This window comes from Rutidosis leptorrhynchoides, chromosome 5, assembly GCF_046630445.1.
Source record: "Rutidosis leptorrhynchoides isolate AG116_Rl617_1_P2 chromosome 5, CSIRO_AGI_Rlap_v1, whole genome shotgun sequence".
NCBI classification, from domain to species: Eukaryota; Viridiplantae; Streptophyta; class Magnoliopsida; order Asterales; family Asteraceae; genus Rutidosis; species Rutidosis leptorrhynchoides.
Window position 1 is genome coordinate 114,201,040 of NC_092337.1, and position 16,087 is coordinate 114,217,126.

Here is a 16,087-nt window from a genome sequence, read left to right on the forward strand (position 1 = left end):
GGTGGTCTTAGCGAACCAGGTCTTGCATTAGTGTGTCTAACTAATAGTTGTTTAGATGCATTAGTGAGTCTGGACTTCGACCGTGTCTGCATGTCAAAAGTTTTGCTTATCATTTTTGTCGAAAATTGGCTGCTTATCATTCTTAGTTTAGACACATCTTATTGCATTGATTGCATGAATATTGTATAGACAAAATTCATATCTTAGCGTATCTGTTACTGTAGACTTTGCTTGACAGCTTCCGTAGATTCCTCTGTAACTTATGGGATTTTAGTATTATATATGCATATGTAAATCATGTATTGCAGGGTACTAATCTACATCCTATAATCTATTTCTTATCAAAAATTCATCTGATGAATTCGTAGTCGACTTAATCAACGAAAACGAGAAGAAGGCAATTCCTTTCCACCAACCAAATTTCCCTCTTGGCAATGAACCTGAAGCACTTACCGGCGAATCTGTTCGAGACACCATTTTCTCTCTCATTTCCAGAGTATCTCTTCACAATTATATTCTATCCACAAGTCTAAACCTTATTCATCCACTCGTTCCGATCGACAATCATCCCAGAGTAATACAAGAAGTCAGCGAACTTCGTGCTCGAGTAATAGTTTTGAAAAATATGGTGCAAACTTACCAGCTTCAGCAACATCACCGACACCAACAGTACCACCAACATCAACACCAGCACCAACAACAACCCAAGTTTCAACATCACACGTCTCAACATCACAATCCATACCTCGAACTTATTAATCGTTCTACGTATCATTCTACATCAATTATCTTCATTCTTCATGGCGATTATGTAATCTCTAAAGTCTTAGAGATTATTTATTCTAGCTCAAACCAAAAAGCAATTGAGATTAATATCATATTAACTCATTAAATCCATGATTACATCTGAGGAAAATATATATGTAAGTATATTTTCATAAAGTTTGTAATTAAAAATTCTTTTGTACAAACTGTTAATGGTAAAAATATTTTAACGGGTAGGTAATACCCGAGGAATATTTAGATTTCACATTAATAAGTTACACTGTACATTCTTCCAATCTGATTCAACAGTCATTTACTATCCTACTTACATCCACAGAGATACGTATCCGTTCACTGCAGAATATCCAGTTTCATTCAATTTCATATTTAGATTTTGACCCATCAGAATCCAACAAGTGGCATAATGAAGAAAACATTGGACAAAATAAAATTTGTTAGAAACAAACAAATTAACTATGAATTTTTTTTTTGTTAAGAATCCACGCTAACTGTTCCTAGCTAACTGTTCCTAGCTAACTGATTACATTTTATTTATCGCAATTTATTTATCGCATTTTATTTATCGCAATTTTAATTCTCGCAATTTTATTTATCGTCATTTAATTTCTGTTATTTATTTTACGTACTTTAAATATCGGGACACGTATACAAGGTTTTGACATATCATATCGACGCATCTATATATATTATTTAGAATCACCATAGACACTCTATATGCCGTAATGACAGAGTTCGCTATACAGGGTTGAGGCTGATTCTATAATAATATATATACTTTGAGTTGTGATCGAGTCTGAGACATGTACACGGGTCACGATACGTATTTAATTCGAATATTATATATTAAACTATATATGAATTATTGAATTGCTAACTGTGGACTATCAATATTGGACAACTAAAATGAATTAAAATATTGATTATAACATATGAAACTAAACTATTCTTCAAGTTGCCACTTGATTTCATCTTAAACCTCATTTGTATCTTGACGATTACAATCTGCGTTCAAACTTTTCATGATTCTTGAAAACACCTCAATCGAGAGAATGAACCAACCACACTTCATCTACAGCAGAAAAGATTGATGCATATAGTTATGTACCTGAAAAACACTCGGAACCTGAGTAAACGTTTAACACGTAGCCGTGCTAATTCCTTAGTGTTATTATTACCCAAAATTACTTAATAATTCCTTTCAAAGTAGCAAATTTTGTCACAGCTTCAGCAAGACAATTTTGACTTTTCGTTCGAAACAACCTTATTATAACTTTGATATATATGCGTGCTCTTTTATTGTTACCGGGGAACTTTTCATATTCCACCATATTACCATCAGCGTTTAATCATCTAAAAACACAATTCTTCTGAAACCACCTCGGATTGATAACCGATGATTCAGATATCGTAGCATTAAATGCAGAGGAAACAAAAAAATGGTAGATGGTCTAAACGACCAAAAGTTGATGATAAAGAAAGGAGTGTTAGGAACGCTCGATAGAAAATTTGGTACTGAAAAACAGATTGAGCGAACTATGAAGGTGAAATGTCCCATTCATATTGATTATAAACGTTCCATATTAATTGATTTCGTCGTGAGGTTTTGACCTCTATATGAGACGTTTTTCAAAGACTGCATTCATTTTTAAAACAACCATAACCTTTATTTTATCGATAAAGGTTTAAAAAGCATTACGTAGATTATCAAATAATGATAATCTAAAATATACCGTTTACACACGACCATTACATAATGGTTTACAATATGAATATATTACATCAAAATAAGTTTCTTGAATGCAGTTTTACATAATATCATACAAGCATGGACTCCAAATCTTGTCCTTATTTAAGTATGCAACAGCGGAAGCTCTTAATAATCACCTGAGAATAAACATGCTTAAAACATCAAAAAAAATATTGGTGAGTTATAGGTTTAACCTATACATTATCAAATCATAATAATATCCACAAGATTTCATATTTCAATACATCCCATACATAGAGATAAAAATCATTCATATGGTGAATACCTAGTAACCGACATTAACAAGATGCATATAAGAATATCCCCATCATTTCGGGACATCCATCGGACATGATATAAAAACTCGAAGTACTAAAGCATCCTCTACAACAGATGGGGTTTGTTGGGCCCAATAGATCTATCTTTAGAATTCACGTCAATTAGTAGACTGGTTTACTAATTCTTAGGTTACCAAGTAAAAGGGGCATATTCGGCTTCGATCGTTCAACCATAGAAAGTAGTTTCATGTCCTTGTGTCTATTTTGTAAAAGATTTATAAAGCTGCATGTATTCTCATCCCAGAAATATTAGATTTTAAAAGTGGGACTATAACTCAATTTCACAGATTTTTACTTCGTCGGGAAGTAAGACTTGGCCACTGGTCGATTCACGAACCTATAACAAATATGTACATATATATCAAAAATATGTTCAAAATATATTTACAACATTTCTAATACGTTTTAATGTTTTAAGTTTATTAAGTCAGCTGTCCTCGTTAGTAACCTACAACTAGTTGTCCATAGTTAGATGTACATAAATAAATTGATATATATTATCTTGACCCAATCCACGACCCAGTGTATACACGTCTCAGGCAAGATCACAGCTCAAATTATATATATTTTTTTAATCAACCTTAACCCTGTATAGCTAACTCCAATATTACTACATATAAAGTGTCTATGGCTGTTCCAAATAATATATATAGATGGGTCGATATGATATGTCAAAACATTTGCATACGTGTCTATGGTATCCCAAGATTACATAATATATTAGAATATATGTATTATACAATATAATTTAGCTAGGATATGATTAATATAGATTTGTTACCAATTTTCACGTAGCTACAACAAGTAAAAATATCCAATCTTGTTTTACCCATAACTTCTTCGTTTTAAATCCGTTTTGAGTGAATCTAATTGCTATGGTTTCATATTCAACTTAAGTTTATGAATCTATACAGAAAAAGTATAAGTTTATAGTCATAAATACAGGTTACAAGTCATTTTTGTAAAGGTAGTCATTTCAGTCGAAAGAACGACGTCTAGATGACCATTTTGGAAAACATACTTTCACTTTGAGTTTAATCATGATTTTGGGATATAGTTTCATGTTCATAAGAAAAATAATTTTCCCAGAAGAACAACTTTTAAATCAAAGTTTATCATAGTTTTTAATTAACTAACCCAAAACAACCCGCGGTGTTACTACGACGGCGTATATCCAGTTTTACGGTGTTTTTCGTGTTTTCAGGTTTTAAATCATTAAGTTATCATATCATATAGATATAGAACATGTGTCTAGTTGATTCTAAAAGTCAAGTTATGTGATGACCCGGAAATTTTTGACCAAATTTAAACTTAATCTTTAACGTTTCCGACACGATAAGCAAAGTCTGTAAAGTTGAATCTCAAAATTTTTGAACTATTCAATTACCTTTCGATTGTTCTCAACGATTCACGAACAATTATAGGTAAATAGATACATATATATACCATAACTTGAAAACGTAACAAAGTGTTGAGTATATGATACTGTGCATTAAACTTATTGGTATGATTATCTGATTGATATATTTAGATACAGAGTTAAAAGATTATGCCAAACGATTGAATTAAAAGATAATTATTGAGTCCCTTAAGGATTATGATATTATTACGGGTCTCTGTTGTAAGGTCCACGTTGATTTGGGAAATCATTCATTCTTAACGGTATTCGGAATAAATGGTAAAGTGTTTGTTTAAATAACGTAATTTGGACACATACAATAATAAGGAATATCAACTGTTGGAATTAGATATATGAATAACTTGCGATATGTATTTTAAAACGTGTTTATTAATATCGAAAATATATATTTAACAATACGATAAAATATAACATTAACTTGGTCATAAAAACGAATAGTTATTATATATATATTAACAAATAGCGAGACGATGATTTATAGAAGTAAATGATCAAAATACTCGAAAGTTTAAGATATACTTTTAGTGGTATAGTTTAGGGATAATTTAAGGCTATATTTTGACAAAGGTACGTGACACGAAATGTAAAATACAAGTTTTCTCAGCGTACGAAAGGACATTTGAAAAACCGGAACCGGGACATAAGTCGAGTGATGATGTACAACTTATCGGAACAAAAATTACAAGTCAACTATGCATGCGAATTTAATATAATATATAATTAATTATATAAATTAAATATATTATATATATTATATAAAATTATGTCGACAAACAAAAAGTTAAAAGTTTGTGAGCTGGATCAGAGGGCCATGCGTTCGCATGGCCTTGAAGCACAAATCCCATGCAATCGCATGGGGTGCTTTTTCAGAAAAGGTTCTATAAATTGCACGATTTCAGTTCTCACACTCTTAATATTACTCCTAAGTATTTATTTATATTATTATTATTATTATTATTATTATTATATTATTATTATTATTATTACTATTATTATTATTATTATTATTATTATTATTATTATTAAGATTAATATTATTATTAATCTTATTATTATTAGTATTATTAATTAGTATTATACATAAAATACTACGACGAGGTTATGAGCGTGTCACCTTCAAAATGGGTTTTCGAGCGGGATAGAGCTAAGGAAATTATGGGTAATGTTCGGGGGTATATTTATGAATCAAACCTAGTGTTTATCATCTCCGTTATGTCTACGTACTTTTCTACAATATTGAATCTCAATATTAATACGTAAGCATTTATATTTTATATTTTATAAATTAATAGTGTATACATACTAGTGCTCGAGTGTATATATTTATACATGCCTGTATGCTAAATTTCGTCGTTAAAAAGTTTATAATAAATCACGAATCAAATAAATATATTACGGGTAAAAGGTATATGATATACATGTTTTCGGAAAGCTGGCAAAAAATCAATAACTTTTCATTTAGATATCGAATAGTTTCGAGGAACGAATCAAAAGATATGGTCAACTGAATTATAATTGACATTAATTGGAATTGCTTTTTGAATCTGCAATTAATACTTAAACAACTTGTTTACGAGATTGATAAAATAGATTTTTGAATATTATCAACCGAGTAAATGAATCCTTATATAAGGTATGTCTCGTTTGTTGAACTATTGTCAAAATTGACTTTTTGAAACAACTTGAATAACTTTTGTATGTCAATTTCGAGCATTAGGATTGTGATACACTATGACCTGACCTAGCTTGATAGACATTTATTGACCAATATATGTTCTCTAGGTTGAGATCTACGATTATTTGATATACCGAGTTTCGGTCACATTACGATGAACAACTTTATGTGCTGCTAAGGTGAGTTTCATTTGCTCCCTTTTTAATTGCTTTTGAAATCTATATTTTTGGGCTGAGAATACATGCACTTTATTTTAAACGCAATGGATACAAGTACATACTAAATTCTACACTGAGTTTGAACCGAAAATCCCTTAGCTTTGGTAACTGTTAACTGCCAGTTATAAGAACTGGTGGGCGCGAGTAGTAGTATATGGATCCATAGGGCTTGATATCCCCGTCCGAGCTAGAGCACTAGCCTTTTAACGGACGTATGCTATTTGAGAAGCGTACACGTTGGTTTGCGTGTATTATTAAGATGATTATACAAAGGGTACAAATCATATATACGTTAAGTTTAGTTACCAGGGTGCTCAATTTCGTAGAATATTTTGATAAACGTTTCTGGATGAAACAACTGAAATCTTGTGATCTATCTTTATATACAGATTATGTGAAACATACAAACTATGAACTCACCAACCTTTGTGTTGACACTTGTTAGCATGTTTATTCTTAGGTTCCCTAGAAGTCTTCCGCTGTTTGCTTATATGATAGACAAGCTATGTGCATGGAGTCTTATATGGCATATTTTTCAAGAAAACGTTGCATTCACCAATTCATCATCATGTACCTTATTTTGACTGCATTGTCAACGGAAGTACTATTGTAAACTATTATATACGGTGATTGTCTATATGTAGAAATCATCAGATGTCGAAAACCTTTGATTTAAATATTCATTTATGGTGTGCCTTTTCAAAAGAATGCAATGTTTACAAAACGTATCATATAGAGGTCAAATACCTCGCAATGAAATCAATGAATGACGTGTTCATCCATATGGATTTGGAGCGATCGTCACAGTTGGTATCAGAGCGTTGGTCCTAGTGAACCAAGTCTTGCATAAGTGTGTCTAACTGATAGTTGTTAGGATGCATTAGTAAGTCTGGACTTCGACTGTGTCTGCATATCAAAAGTTTTACTTATCATTTCTTGTCAGAAATTACCTGTCTATCATCTTAAGTCTAAACGCGTCTTACTGCATTGATTGCATAGATAGTATATAGACAAAATTCATATCTTGGCATATCTATTACAGTAAACTTTGACTGCCATCTTCCGAAAATTTCTCCGTAATTTACGGGATTTTGGTATTATATATACATATGTAAATTATGTATTGAAGAGTACCAATCTAAATTCTATAATCTATTTCATATCAAAAATCATCTCTCTAATTATACAAGATGGATCCCGTATCTAGTTCAAATTCCTTAAATTTCGACAGCTATTCCGATATGGATATTCAACTGAATTCCGAAGACAGTGTAACCGGAATGGATCAACCAATTAGCCATCATCTATTCTGGATGAATTGGGGATGGGTTCGTAGCTAACTTAATTATTGGAGACAAGAAGAAGGCGATCCCTTCCATCCACCACATTGCCCTCTTGGCGAAGAACCTGAAGCACTTACCGGCGAACCTGTTCGAGACACCATTTTCTCTCTCATTTCCAGAGTATATCGTCATGACCATATACTATCTCAAATTCTGGATCTTATTCATCCGCTCGTCCGAACCGCCAATCATCCCGGTGTAGTAGAAGAAGTCAACGAGCTTCGTGCTCGGGTAGTGTCTTTGGAGAATATGGTGCAAAGTTACAAACACCAGCAGCATCACCGGCATCAACAGTACCACCGACAACAACACCAACAGTACCATTGCCACCACCAACAACATCCGCATCGCAAACCTCAACTTCACAATCTGTTCCACGAGCATCAACGTCATACGCACCGTAGTTACCAAGAAATACCAGCAACAATAACCGATGAAGTATTAACTCATTTTCCCTGAAGAAATTTTATGTATATTTAATATATATAAATTTTAAAACCATCATAAATCTTTTCGTACTAAGCTATTATGTATGAATTGAAAAAGGGTAAATACTACTCGGTTAAATTCATATTATTAATGTGCTATGATGTACATCCTTCGATAACAACTTAACCTTGTTAACTACAATCTCTATTTCAACGCAATGAATTCCATTTCCTAATAAACCAAGTGTATTATTCAATTACATAATTGATTCTACATTTTCATTTTCGATGTACTCGAAACTTTCCAGAAAACATCATCTGTGCCTTGTAAGGTTCACAAAAATTCCCCGAGCATCAATATCCTTCACCAAGGAATAAGAATAAATAATGAAGTATTGATTTCATTAGTGAGATACTCCGCGAAGATTATGTAATCTCTAATGTTTTAGAGATCATTTATTTGTAAGTCAAGCCGAAAATCAAATGAGCTTAATATGATATTAACTCATTAAATCTGTATTACATCTGAAGAAAATATACATACATATATTTTCATAAAGACGGTAATAAAAATTCTTTTGTACAAAATATTAATTGTGAAATCTTTAACGGGTAGGTAATACTCGGGAAATATATAAGTTCACAATTAATATGTTACACTGTACATTCTTCAACTTTGATTATAAAAAAAATTATTAACAATGCTCACAATGATATACAATCGTTTTCATACAAATTCAATTACATATTCTGATATTGACGGATCAGAATCCAAGTCATAACTCTGAACCGGTGAAATCATTCTTAGATCTCTACATCTTTCAAAGCTATACTTTGACTTCAAAACTGTGAAAGATCCTTTAGTATTGTTTTTACCAAAAATAACCTTGCAGTTCCTTTTCAAAGTATCCAGTATTATCAACCATTCAACCAGTCAACGACAACCTTTCAGACTTGAAACTTTGGTATATACGTTTTTGTTACCGGAGAACCTTTTATGTTCCACCACATTAGCAGTAAATTTACCAACAACTTCATTTATCCTTGACCTTTCGAAAAACCCATATACTCATTGAAACCCTATCATGTACTCATCCACATCTTGTAACAATAATTGTCATACCAACTACCGGGAATTAGCAATCAGTATTTCGAATTTTGCAGCAATTCTACGCCAACGGATATATATATACATATAATGTCTATCTTCTAGACTTACATACTTCGAATGTGAAGTTTCTGAAAAACATCCCAAACTATGAACTAGCCCTCCGAATTTTGGAAAAATGCTGATGAAGCAGCAAAAACTGTAAACGACCTTAACAGTCAAAAGTTTGATGATAAATAATAGTATGGTGGTAAAGCTGAGAAAACGAGAAGGTTTGGAACTGGAAAACGGATTGAGCAGACTATGAAGGAGGCTGTAGACAAATAACAAAGACGAAATCTACCTTCAAAGAATACAAATGATTCAGTGTCTGCAGAAATCCTTAGCAAATATCTTGCTCCTTACTCTAAAACCTTTGCGGACAATATTTTTCATCATCATCTTATCTTAAATATTCTAAGATATCATCGTATCTTCCATTATAAATATCATCCATATTTCTGAAGATATTTTTATAATTATTCTTATCTGAAATCATTCATCTCTTCGCGCTATCTGTGTTACATTATAAAAGAAACTATTTTAGTTTCTAAAATCTGAAAAATTCGAAAAATGGATGTTTGAAGTAGTGTTGGGAACTGAAGCATGAATTAGTATAATATAATGACACTTGATCAACGTGATTATATTACAGTAAGTCATGCTGAGTTTCTAATGGAACGTGATAAAGGTTCACAGATCATACCCTCATCATGAACCATGTTACATAACTCTTTCATTCTATTTAACCTCTAAACATATTAAGAAAATATTTTTCTTGATGATTCGGTCTTTTTCGAGGTATTCTAGTAATTTGACAAGTCAGATTGTGCCATTACCGTTTCTTTCTTAGAACATTAATTATGTTCATTTCAAAATCCATACCTACGAATTTTGGACCATTATTCGCTTGACTTAAAGTCGGGAAGAGAAAACGAAAGCATGAAGCTCCGAAATATAATGGAAAATATAAAGCCCGAAAACAACCCCGAAATTACAAACCGTGTATATCAATGCGTATAGCAATATAAAGACACGGGAGAATGAAAAACAATATAACCCCAAGGTAATAGTAGAAGAAAATAACCTCCTCTGGTGGCAGATGAAAAAGAAGAATGAATGATATGATAGCCAAGAAAATATCAAGAATCAGAACTAGATGAAGCATTTTCACAAATCTTTTGTAAGTATGAAATAAGAAAGAAGATTATAGGAGTGGTGAAAATAAATGAAACGGAAGAGGTTAATTTATAGCAAAATATCAGACATAGCAATCGAGGCAGATTACGCATTTAATCAAAGAAAATCCTAATTTCCTTAAATTCTGAAGAATCAAATCTTATTTAAATTATGAAGATTTTCTATTCCTTAAATTCCGGTAATCAATCGTTACTACATCAAGAGATAAGACGAATCTCTATTCTCTATTTCACTCTCTTACGATAACTTCTCTCATACGCTTCGAGTAATCGGATTGTTTTATCCGTATTATTTAATGGTGATAAAATTCTATTTACCAACTCATATTCGTCATGAAAACATTTTTATTGTCAGCCATGACGACCTCACTCAAATTTCGGGACGAAATTTCTTTAACGGGTAGGTACTGTGATGACCCGGAAATTTTTGACCAAATTTAAACTTAATCTTTAACGTTTCCGACACGATAAGCAAAGTCTGTAAAGTTGAATCTCAAAATTTTTGAACTATTCAATTACCTTTCGATTGGTCTCAACGATTCGCGAACAATTATAGGTAAATAGATACATATATATACCATAACTTGAAAACATAACAAAGTGTTGAGTATATGATACTGTGCATTAAACTTATTGGTTTGATTATCTGATTGATATATTTAGATACAGAGTTAAAAGATTATGCCAAACGATTGAATTAAAAGATAATTATTGAGTCCCTTAAGGATTATGATATTATTACGGGTCTCTGTTGTAAGGTCCACGTTGATTTGGGAAATCATTCATTCTTAACGGTATTCGGAATAAATGGTAAAGTGTTTGTTTAAATAACGTAATTTGGACACATACAATAATAAGGAATATCAACTGTTGGAATTAGATATATGAATAACTTGCGATATGTATTTTAAAACGTGTTTATTAATATCGAAAATATATATTTAACAATACGATAAAATATAACATTAACTTGGTCATAAAAACGAATAGTTATTATATATATATTAACAAATAGCGAGACGATGATTTATAGAAGTAAATGATCAAAATACTCGAAAGTTTAAGATATACTTTTAGTGGTATAGTTTAGGGATAATTTAAGGCTATATTTTGACAAAGGTACGTGACACGAAATGTAAAATACAAGTTTTCTCAGCGTACGAAAGGACATTTGAAAAACCGGAACCGGGACATAAGTCGAGTGATGATGTACAACTTATTGGAACAAAAATTACAAGTCAACTATGCATGCGAATTTAATATAATATATAATTAATTATATAAATTAAATATATTATATATATTATATAAAATTATGTCGACAAACAAAAAGTTAAAAGTTTGTGAGCTGGATCAGAGGGCCATGCGTTCGCATGGCCTTGAAGCACAAATCCCATGCAATCGCATGGGGTGCTTTTTCAGAAAAGGTTCTATAAATTGCACGATTTCAGTTCTCACACTCTTAATATTACTCCTAAGTATTTATTTATATTATTATTATTATTATTATTATTATTATTATTATTATTATTATTATTATTATTATTATTATATTATTATTATTATTATTATTACTATTATTATTATTATTATTATTATTAAGATTAATATTATTATTAATCTTATTATTATTAGTATTATTAATTAGTATTATACATAAAATACTACGACGAGGTTATGAGCGTGTCACCTTCAAAATGGGTTTTCGAGCGGGATAGAGCTAAGGAAATTATGGGTAATGTTCGGGGGTATATTTATGAATCAAACCTAGTGTTTATCATCTCCGTTATGTCTACGTACTTTTCTACAATATTGAATCTCAATATTAATACGTAAGCATTTATATTTTATATTTTATAAATTAATAGTGTATACATACTAGTGCTCGAGTGTATATATTTATACATGCTTGTATGCTAAATTTCGTCGTTAAACAGTTTATAATAAATCACGAATCAAATAAATATATTACGGGTAAAAGGTATATGATATACATGTTTTCGGAAAGCTGGCAAAAAATCAATAACTTTTCATTTAGATATCGAATAGTTTCGAGGAACGAATCAAAAGATATGGTCAACTGAATTATAATTGACATTAATTGGAATTGCTTTTTGAATCTGCAATTAATACTTAAACAACTTGTTTACGAGATTGATAAAATAGATTTTTGAATATTATCAACCGAGTAAATGAATCCTTATATAAGGTATGTCTCGTTTGCTGAACTATTGTCAAAATTGACTTTTTGAAACAACTTGAATAACTTTTGTATTTCAATTTCGAGCATTAGGATTGTGATACACTATGACCTGACCTAGCTTGATAGACATTTATTGACCAATATATGTTCTCTAGGTTGAGATCTACGATTATTTGATATACCGAGTTTCGGTCACATTACGATGAACAACTTTATGTGCTGCTAAGGTGAGTTTCATTTGCTCCCTTTTTAATTGCTTTTGCAATCTATATTTTTGGGCTGAGAATACATGCACTTTATTTTAAACGCAATGGATACAAGTACAAACTAAATTCTACACTGAGTTTGAACCGAAAATCCCTTAGCTTTGGTAACTGTTAACTGCCAGTTATAAGAACTGGTGGGCGCGAGTAGTAGTATATGGATCCATAGGGCTTGATATCCCAGTCCGAGCTAGAGCACTAGCCTTTTAACGGATGTATGCTATTTGAGAAGCGTACACGTTGGTTTGCGTGTATTATTAAGATGATTATACAAAGGGTACAAATTATATATACGTTAAGTTTAGTTACCAGGGTGCTCAATTTCGTAGAATATTTTGATAAACGTTTCTGGATGAAACAATTGAAATCTTGTGATCCATCTTTATATACAGATTATGTGAAACATACAAACTATGAACTCACCAACCTTTGTGTTGACACTTGTTAGCATGTTTATTCTCAGGTTCCCTAGAAGTCTTCCGCTGTTTGCTTATATGATAGACAAGCTATGTGCATGGAGTCTTATATGGCATATTTTTCAAGAAAACGTTGCATTCACCAATTCATCATCATGTACCTTATTTTGACTGCATTGTCAATGGAAGTACTATTGTAAACTATTATATACGGTGATTGTCTATATGTAGAAATCATCAGATGTCGAAAACCTTTGATTTAAATATTCATTTATGGTGTGCCTTTTCAAAAGAATGCAATGTTTACAAAATGTATCATATAGAGGTCAAATACCTCGCAATGAAATCAATGAATGACGTGTTCGTCCATATGGATTTGGAGCGATCATCACAAGTTAGAAGGATTAACTTTTGTTTGCGAACAAGTTTAGAATTAACTAAACTATGTTATAGTGATTTCAAGTTTAAACATTCGAATAAGGTAGTTTTATATATATGAATTGAATGATGTTATGAACATCATTACTACCTCAGGTTTTGTGGATAAACCCACTGGAAATGAGAAAAATATATCTAGCTTCAAAGGATCCTTGGATGGCTTGAAAGTTCTTGAAGCAGAATCATGACACGAAAACAAGTTCAAGTAAGATTTCCACTCGAAATAAGATTGTTATAGTTATAGAAATTTAATAAAAATTTGAATATGAGTATTACCTTATATTAGAAAGATATCTTACTATAAATAAGAAAGATTTCTTGAGGTTAGATGATCACTTTACAAGATTGGAAGTAAGCTAGCAAACTTGGAAGTATTCTTGATTTTATGAAACTAGAACTTATAGAATTTATGAAGAACACTTAGAACTTGAAGATAGAATTTGAGAGAGATCAATTTGATGAAGAAAATTGAAGAATGAAAGTGTTTGTAGGTGTTTTTGGTCGTTGGTATATGGATTAGATATAAAGGATGTGTAATTTTGTTTACATGTAAATAAGTCATGAATGATTACTAATATATTTGTAATTTTATGAGATATTTCATGCTAGTTGCCAAATGATGGTTCCCACATGTGTTAGGTGACTTACATGGGCTGCTAATAGCTTATCATTGGAGTGTATATACCAATAGTACATACATCTAAAAGCTGTGTATTGTACGAGTATGAATACGGGTGCATACGAGTAGAATTGTTGATGAAACTGAACGAGGGTGTAATTGTAACATTTTTGTTAAGTATAAGTATTTTGATAAGTGTCTTGAAGTCTTTAAAAAGTGTATGAATACATATTAAAACACTACATGTATATACATTTTAACTGAGTCGTTAAGTCATCGTTAGTCGTTACATGTAAATGTTGTTTTGAAACCTTTAGGTTAACGATCTTGTTAAATGTTGTTAACCCATTGTTTATTATATCTAAAGAGATGTTAAATTATTACATTATCATGATATTATGATATATTAATATATCTTAGTATGATATATATACAGTTAAATGTTGTTTCAACGATAATCGTTACATATATGTCTCGTTTCGAAATCATTAAGTTAGTAGTCTTGTTTTTACATATGTAGTTCATTGTTAATACACTTAATGACATGTTTACTTATCATTTATCATGATAAAACATAGTGTATAATATCTTAATATGATTCATATGTATTTAGTAAGACGTTGTTATAACGATAATCGTTATATATATCGTTTCGAGTTTCTTAATTCAATAAACTCAATTTTATGTATATAACTCATTGTTAAAATACCTAATGAGATACTTACTTATCATAATATCATGTTAACTATATATATAATCATATATATGTCATCATATAGTTTTTACAAGTTTTAACGTTCGTGAATCACCGGTCAACTTGGGTGGTCAATTGTCTATATAAAACCTATTTCAATTAATCAAGTCTTAACAAGTTTGATTGCTTAACATGTTGGAAACACTTAATCATATAAATATCAATTTCATTTATTATATATAAACATGGAAAGGTTCGGGTCACTACAGTACCTACCCGTTAAATAAATTTCGTCCCGAAATTTTAAGCAGTTGGAGGTGTTGACGTATCTTCTGGAAATAAGTGCGGGTATTTCTTCATCATCTGATCTTCTCGTTCCCAGGTAAACTCGGGTCCTCTATAAGCATTCCATCGAACTTTAACAATTGGTATCTTGTTTTGCTTAAGTCTTTTAACCTCACGATCCATTATTTCAACGTGTTCTTCGACGAATTGAAGTTTTTTGTTGATTTGGATTTCGTCTAATGGAATAGTGAGATCTTCTTTAGAAAAACATTTCTTTAAATTTGAGACGTGGAAAGTGTTATGTACAGCCGCGAGTTGTTGTGGTAATTCAAGTCGGTAAGCTACTGGTCAGACACGATCAATAATCTTGAATGGTCCTATATACCTTGGATTTAATTTCCCTTGTTTACCAAATCGAACAACGCCTTTCCAAGGTGCAACCTTAAGCAAGACCATATCTCCAATTTCAAATTCTATATCTTTTCTTTTAATGTCGGTGTAGCTCTTTTGTCGACTTTGTGCGGTTTTTAACCGTTGTTGAATTTGGATGATCTTCTCGGTAGTTTCTTGTATTATCTCTGGAACCTTAATCTGTCTATCCCCCACTTCACTCCAACAAATCGGAGACCTGCAATTTCTACCATAAAGTGCTTCAAACGGCGCCATCTCAATGCTTGAATGGTAGCTGTTGTTGTAGGAAAATTCTGCTAACGGTAGATGTCGATCCCAACTATTTCCGAAATTAATAACACATGCTCGTAGCATGTATTCAAGCGTTTGTATCATCCTTTCACTTTGCCCATCAGTTTGTGGATGATAGGCAGTACTCATGTCTAGACGAGTTCCTAATGCTTGCTGTAATGTCTGC